General features: G+C 46.7%; 1 pseudogene; it reads right to left on the bottom strand.

Moving 5' to 3' along the window:
• Window positions 1-436: 436 nt before the first annotated feature.
• LOC145298100 (U2 spliceosomal RNA) lies at window positions 437-574 on the bottom strand (annotated as a pseudogene).
• Between the last annotated feature and the right edge of the window lie 7,368 nt (window positions 575-7,942).

Raw genomic sequence — 7,942 nt, 5'->3', positions numbered from 1 at the left:
TCTTAAAGATAAACTAAAATGACCGAAAAATGAGCTGAAATGACTTAAATAAATAAAAAGTAAATGACTTAGAATGACTTTAATGAACTTAAGAATGAATTGAATGACCTTAAGAATGACTTGAATGCTTAAAAAATAACTGGAATCCTTCTAAAACAACTTGAATGATCTGGAAAATGACTTGAATGGCTTTGAGACTGACTGGTTGTAAAATGGGTGATCATTTTACATTAAATTAATACAGAAAAGTGATCCCCCACTTTATACCAAAAAATTATTTGATTTAGGGAATTTGAAACATTATTTTCGTATTCAGGAACCCCGAAAACCAATAAATAGTGGTATAATAAACATAAAAAGAAATAAAAAGTACATGTGTTACGGACCGACCGACTTACTTATAGAGTTGCTTGCACACGACTAAAAAAACTATTCTATGGGATGCATTTTAAAAAAAAAAAATATTCTCGGTCGGTCGGTCCATAACAGATTTACTTATTAGTTACAAACAAGTGCAGCATCAGTTAAGAACAGATACTACACTTTGATCTTAGCCATGTGGCCAAGGAAAAGTTACATTTTGGACAAGTTTCAGAAAAGTCTAATGGATAGGTAAAAATTTATGGGGCAAAAAGTGTCATTATTTGCAATTTTGGTACATTTTTGACCCCTTATGACCCCCTTGGAATGCTGAATACCAGTGACAATTGACAAACTGTGCAGTTTTACACATGTATATTTGAATTCAGCACCATGGGAGAGCACTATATAGATATACATATCAAGTTTTTTATTGAGAAATTTGAAAAAAGGGCATTTTTAGCACTAAAAGTCCCCGGGGGATGCAAACCAGACTTTTGCCAGGGTCACCCATACTGAATTTATATAAGAACAATGCCCTTCACATTTTGGACAAGTTTCAGAAAAATCTAATGGATGGATCAAATGTTACGGGACAAAATATTTTGGCCATTTTGAGGCATTTTTTCCCTCTTTTGAGCCCCTGTAGGCAAAATGGGAATTTCCGCACAAAAAATATTTTTTACTATGCACATTTATATATTGAAATATAATTTGTGACAAAATTTCAGGAAAAGCTAATGAACGGTTATCCGTCAATCGTCCGGACTAATGGACAGACAAACCCACCAAAAACATAGGTCCCTCTTCGATAAATCGGGGGACCAAAATGTTACTCCATGCCCTTTGCTTAAAAAAGGAGCCACTCATGCATGGTTCCCCTCTGTACGAAATATAGTTTTAAAAATTGGTGCTGCATGGGAGTCCCAAAAAGGTGCGTTTTCTAGCACTAAAAGTACCCGGGGGATGCTAACCAGAATATTACCAGGGTCACCCATACTGAATTTATATTAAGAACAATGGCCTCCACATTTTGGACAAGTTTTAGAAAAATCTAATGAATAGATAAGAATTTATGGGGCAAAAAGTGTCATTTTTTGCAATTTTGATACATTTTTGACCCCTGATGAGCCACTTTGAATGCCGAATAACAGTGACAATGGACAAACAGTGCAGTTTCATACCTTAACACATGTATATTTACATTCAGCAACCACTATATAGACATATCAAGTTTTTGTTGAGAAATATGAGAAACGTGCCAGAAGAAAGGGCGTTTCAGCACAAAAAATCCCGGGGAATGCAAACCAGACTTTTGCCAGGGTCACCCATACTGAATTTATATTAAGAACAATGCCCTCCACGTTTTGGGCAAGTTTCAGAAAAATCTAATGGATGGATCAAATGTTACGGGACAAAAAGTGTCATTTTAGGCCATTTTTGACCTCTTTTGAGCCCCTGCGGGCAAAACAGGATGCCCCCCCCCCCAAAAAAAAAAATTTTTTACTATGCACATTTATGTATTAAAATATAATTTGTGACAAAATTTCAGGAAAAACTAATGGACGGTTATCCGTCAATCATTCGGACTAACGGACAGACGGACCCATTGAAAACATAGGTCCTTCTCTGATAAATCGGGGGACAAAAATGTTATTCCATACCCCTTTGGGTAACAAATACTTCGTGTTGGGGAATGGGGAAAACAACCTAGAAAAAAATGATAAAATAAAATTGCCTAGTGCATTGTTAGTAAGGTCCCTCCCTGAGCTAATCTAAGTAGTTAGATCGCCTACTGTTTTCCGGGACACCGAAAACAAGCGAGGAGATCCCTAGTGGGGATTGGGGTGGATTCTTATCGGGTATTGGGGGAAAAAATAAATAAAGTATCAAAAAACAGAAAAGGGGGGGGATGGGGATGTGGTAGAAGGCGACATCCGAGTAAGGGTTAACCAGGGGTGACAAAACAAAAGAGGGGGGGGGTAATGGTAGGGTAGCCTCAGAAGGTTCTCTTGTGCCAAAACAAACAATCGTTTAATTTTCTATTGTTAATCTAGCAGGATGGGTTCTATAGGACCCAGTACCATGTGTGTCATGCCTACGGTGGTAACATGAATTCAAACTTGGCACCTCGTCAGATGCACAAGCTAGTGTCATTCACCCATCTCCTGTCAAAGACCACTCGAGGCAACCTTCTCCAATCGCATCTGATCTTTACTTTAAGCAGATGTTTAAAGTAGACGATCAGATCCTGATTCAGAACAGGTATCTTCACGGACTCGCTTGAGGCGTGTGATCCATATGACCATTCTCGCTACTGCTAGGATCGCCAGAAAACCCATTCTTTTCTCCCTAGGCAGTGGCGGATCAATGTTCTCCACAAAGTATGACTTGTCGAGTTCAAGCAGGTGCGTGGCATTGATGCGAGCCATTACCTCATTGACGTACCCTAGGAGGGTCTTAAGCCTGCTGCAGCAGAAAAAAGCATGACCAACTGTTCCCTTCATGCCTTCGTTGCAGCGCAGTCAATAGACCCAGGTCTCTTCTTTGTGCAAGTGGAGTTTGTCAAAGAGGGGCAGTGCGTTCTGGACAAGTCGCCAGGTAAGGGAAAATTCCGATTTGGTAAGAAAGTCCCGTCCCGGTGCCCAACTCCACTGGGAGTGGACCTCTTCTAACGACATCCCCATCCGCTTCACTAGCGGTTCCTTTTTGCTATGCTGCATTAGCTCCTGATAAAGCCTGTTCCTAGACTGTTCGAGGGCACTGGTCCCCAGCAATGCTCTAAGTGTGGACCGGCATTTGGCGTAGAATTTTTGTTCCCCCCTCGGTCTCCGCCGAGCTTCGACTGAGAGGTCAGATGAGAGATTGGAAAACGAGCTTCCAATTGCAGTGACCCATGGAACATCTACGTACAGTGAACGGTTCAGGAAGGCCAAGCTCTCTACGTGCTTGTGATGCAGGAGATCGGGCAGTCCCAAACCTCCCTCGTTCGGATTTCGAACACAGACCTCTCTGCAAACATAATGCTTACCCTTGTTCCACAAGAGTGAGTCGAGGTGCTCCTGTAAGCTGATTCGTTTTTCTGCCAGGAGGGGAAGTACAGACAGATGGTAAAGAATGAGTGGAAAGACGTATGTAGCACACGCCTCTGCCCGACCCTTCAAGGACAATTTCCTTCGAATCAAAATCTTAACAGAGGATTTGACCTCGGTCTCCACTTCCGACCAGATTTTTTCCAGCTGGAGACCCGGTCCGAACCACACACCGAGGATCCGGACCGGGCTGTTGGTACAACTGAAGATGCCTGGAAGCGAATTTACTCCAGTCCAGGCACCTAACCGCAGACCCACTGACTTACGGCGATTGAAGACAGCCGCCTTAACTTCTTTGTATCGAGCAAGTGCCTCGGTGATCGCTTGAATGTCCGTGTGGCAAGACACAAACATGGTAACGCCATCTGCGAAAGCGGAAACCCTGGCTCGTATGCCTCCAGGGAGAGCTATCCTGTGCAGGACTGGTGTAGTCGCCTCGTCCCTTAACTTGCGAAGGAGGGGGGTTCCAACGCCAGGATGTACAAGAGAGGCGACAGCGGACAACCTTGTTGCACTGACCGGGCGATGGCGAATGACTCCGACAGATTACCGTTGATCTGCACCGCTACTGTCGGCCTATCATACAGTACAAAGATCCACTTGCAGAAGTCCGGATTAAAACCGGCAGCCTCCAGCACAGATCCCATGATCGACCCTATCGAAAGCCTTGGACTGATCCAAACTGATCAGCGTGGCCTCAGCATCGTCTTCTGTCCCCTCTATGATCGTGCATATCAGATGAAGATTGTCCTGAATCGATCTCCCCTACACAGCATAGCTCTGGTCTGGTTCGATCAAGTCAGTGATGACAACCTGCAACCAATTCGCAAGAACCTTGGCCAAAATCTTTAAATCTGCGTTTAGTAGAGTCAAGGGCCTTAAATCGTCCAAGTCTTATGCCCCACCATGCTGCTGACCTTTACGTAGCAATGTGATCACTCCCTTGGTCACCTGCCCAGGGATGGAACCCTGAACAAACCAATGGTTGAACATATCCTTCAGAATAGGGACCAACATGGGCGACAGCCTCAAGTAGAATTCGTAGGGTAGACCATCAAGCCCCGGGGACTTGTTGCAGCCAACCTGCTTCAACGCAGTAATGATCTCATGTTCCGTGACAAGACCATCACAGCTAGTCGCTTGAGCCGCCATGAGGCGGGGCGAGTCGGCCAAATAGCTGCCAAACTCTTCGACCCTGAGTCTGGGTAGTTGGGTGAAGCGCTCTGATAGATGCTTCCAAAACCTCTCGCAAATTTCCCACGTCGATATGAGGGCATGCCCCTCCAGGTTGTTTACTTTTCGAATGTACCCGTCCGAGCCGCGCCTTAGAGCAGCCTTATGCTCACCAGTGTCTATATTAACAGCCTCGTTCGAGACTTTCATTAACCTAGCCCTAACTATCTGGCCCTCGTAGCCAAGTGGTTGAGGTCTTGTTTAGCTAGCTCTATCTCTAGGCGGTCCCCTCCCTCCACCGCCCAGGTCAGCCTATTCTCTATATGCTTCTTGGTCTTAGCCTTATCTAGTGCGAGGCGTTGGCTGTACTGGACCGAGAAGCGTCTAACCTTAGCTTTGAGACTAACCCACCACTTACTCCCGGTAACCGCCCCCACTAATGCCCGCTGAATTAACTCTGTAACCTTCAACCGGTAGTCCTCCATCTCCAATAAGGTGCTGTTGAACTTCTAGTATCCGGCCAGTTTAGGCCTAGAGCACAAGTTCAAATGGGCCATAACAAGTTTATGGTTCAAGTGTCCTAAAAAGTGGAATGGGGGGGCAAGATATGAAGTCTACATCGCCTCTTCTGACTAACATCCGATCCATGTAAGTACTTGAATGGGAAGGCACATTAGGATGCCACATCCACATATCCTGCCCCGGGTGATCCATGCGAAATCTGTCGACCAGGTCGCATGAATCTATCAGGTCAGACAGACTGCTGTCACACCATACCGACCCGCTAGTCCCTTATCTTGGGATCAAGGATGGCATTCCAATCACCCATTAAGACTACCCTCTCCGGATCATCTATAAAAGCCATATGTTGAGTAAACATCATAATCGTTCACCCACCTGACAATCCCCGTCAATCCCCATCACAAATAAAGTGGGTCTCCTGTATAGTGGCAATATCTACCTTGTGGGACACCAGATCTCTCAGCATGCTTTGACATCTGAGGCCCCTCACATTATAAGTAGCCAAGTTTAAAGCCATGGTCACCTACCTTATTCAGTGTCACACATGGGCCTGAAGTCCCCGGGGGTTAGGACATGGCAGTCCTGTCCAAGGCTTCCGGTCAGTAAGTCTGCAGAGGCTACTTCATTCTTGGCCACGCCTCCCACGTCCAGGGGGAAAATTAATTTTAAAGACCTGTAGAAGGAGGGGTGAATATATACAGGGACTCTGTCCTCACATTTAAAAACTAAATTGTTTAGCGAAGGATGCACCGTGTCCACCAGCTGATGGCCTTGGATTGCATCCTTCGCAGCATCTATCCACGCCCAGAAGGCCTCAGTCCTGGAATCCCTGTTGACCCTAATAAATGTAGTCAACAAGGGAGCGTCCTTAAAATTGATTGGGTCGGTGACATTATCGGCACCAACGTAGAGAAAGTTCTTTAGCTGGTTATAACGGACCTTCTGCTGGCCTTTCAGTTCTGTCACATATCCTTCCTCCTGGAAGGAAGGGAAGTCTCTTTGTCCACTCCGTGTGGATTGGTGGGATGGTTTTTCCTTGACTGGAGAGGAGTGGGAGCAGGGGGAGTAGGGGAGGGGGTGTTGGCTGTTGGAGTGTTTGGTGGACAGGGGAGGTGTTTTTTTGGGGTCGTTACTCGATCTTTCTGAGGATGGATTGCGTGGTAGTGTTCTTGGGGGTTCGGGGAGGGAGGGGGAAATTGCTCTAGCTGTTTGGGGGAGTGGCATTTGGGGGTTCAGCCTCGGCTGGTTGGATATTCTTTGCGGGTCGGGGTGTCTCCCTTGGATCTCCTGCTTTTCCTCCTCTTCATCGTTCTCTTGCTGACTGCTGCTGCTGTTGTTGTCTCTTCTGTGTCTGTGGCTGTCTCTAGACCCTCCAACGCGATCTCTTCCTCAAGTCTTGGAGCTTCTTCTTGTTTGAGGAAGAGGGCGCCTGAGTGTCCATCGGGGTGATTTCGGGTTGGGTTTTGGTCGTTTTTGGTTTGGACAGGTTTTTGCTGGGTCTGCCCTTCCTTGTGACCATTGCCCAACCCGCTTCTGTTGCCGGGTTGGAATCGCCTGTGGCTGTGGCTGTGACTGGGGCTGCAGCTTGTACCTCTGCTGGGATTTTGGCGGGTGTTTTGGTGGGGACTTTTCGCTGGGGGTTGGCTGGTTGCCTTTTTGGACAGTCCTTGGCCATGTGTCCCCTCAGTTGGCAGTGCCAGCAGTGAGGTTTTCTCCCCTCCACGATCAGCATCATGGTCTGTTCTCAAAACTTGAGCATGACTGGAATGTTGTCGAAACTGTCCTTGCCCAGAACCATCTGGTCAAAAAGTTGCATCGACTTCAGGCTGGGGCGACTACCTCCACCTCACCGTACTGACTATGGCCCCGACTTGTTTTCCAGTCATATAGCACGGGATGTTCAGTACTGAGACAGTGGTGTTTCTCCCGCTGGAGCCAAATGTTCCTGCTTCTATGTTCGGTTCTGGCCAGTCTTTTTGCATTCTCCAGAATGTCCCACATGGCGAAACTCCCCTGCATATATAGCTTGCCAGAATGTTCAAGTCGATGAGGATTTCCACGTGTTGACACCCGTTAAACTCCTGGTTTTGAGGTCAGAGGTGATCAGGGAGAGAACTCTCTTTTACAATTTTTTGATCTGTCCCGGAAGAGGTATGATGGTTGTTCCTTTCGTGACATCCTTGTAAGTGGAGTTGAAGAGTTCCCTATAATCATCAGGTGTCATCTGCTTCAGCTTCTGAGGGCCCCATGCCGTATTCTCGTCCTGTTTAGTGTTGGATGGACCAGAGAGGGGATCGGCTGCCGCTGCCTTTTCCTTCTGCTGCTGGCTCTGTTGTTGCTGCTGCTGTTGCTGCTGCTTTGACCTTTTGTTTGGGGCTTATCTGGCCAGTCCTCCTGTGGTGTCGTAGACTGGTTTTGGCCCGTCTTCTGGCCCCTTTCCTTCCTTTTGCTCAGATGTTGAGTCATGGGATTTCTCCCATTGGGCTTTATTGTCAGTGGGTTGGTTTTTGGGGCTTTCGGTGATGTCAGAGTGTTTTAGGGAGCTTCGGGTGGTGGAGGTGCCTTATATCCCCCCCCCCCTGAGAACCTTTAGCGATTCCAAAGTATCCCTGAAAAGCACTTGGGTTCTATGAGAAACTTCGTCTCCATCATCTTCCCCTTCAGGCATTGGGAAGCTACCCTCATGGGGAGTAAGTGCTGGGTGACTGGATGGGGGCTGGGAGACTGGGGGTGCCACGGGCTGTGGACCACCATTATTGATTTCAGCCTCCTACTTTCTGTTCATCTGCCGGGAG

The sequence above is a fragment of the Euprymna scolopes genome, chromosome 18, assembly GCF_053919585.1.
Source record: "Euprymna scolopes isolate OS-2025 chromosome 18, ASM5391958v1, whole genome shotgun sequence".
Taxonomy (NCBI): Eukaryota; Metazoa; Mollusca; class Cephalopoda; order Sepiida; family Sepiolidae; genus Euprymna; species Euprymna scolopes.
This window is presented reverse-complemented; position numbering and strand designations above follow the sequence as displayed.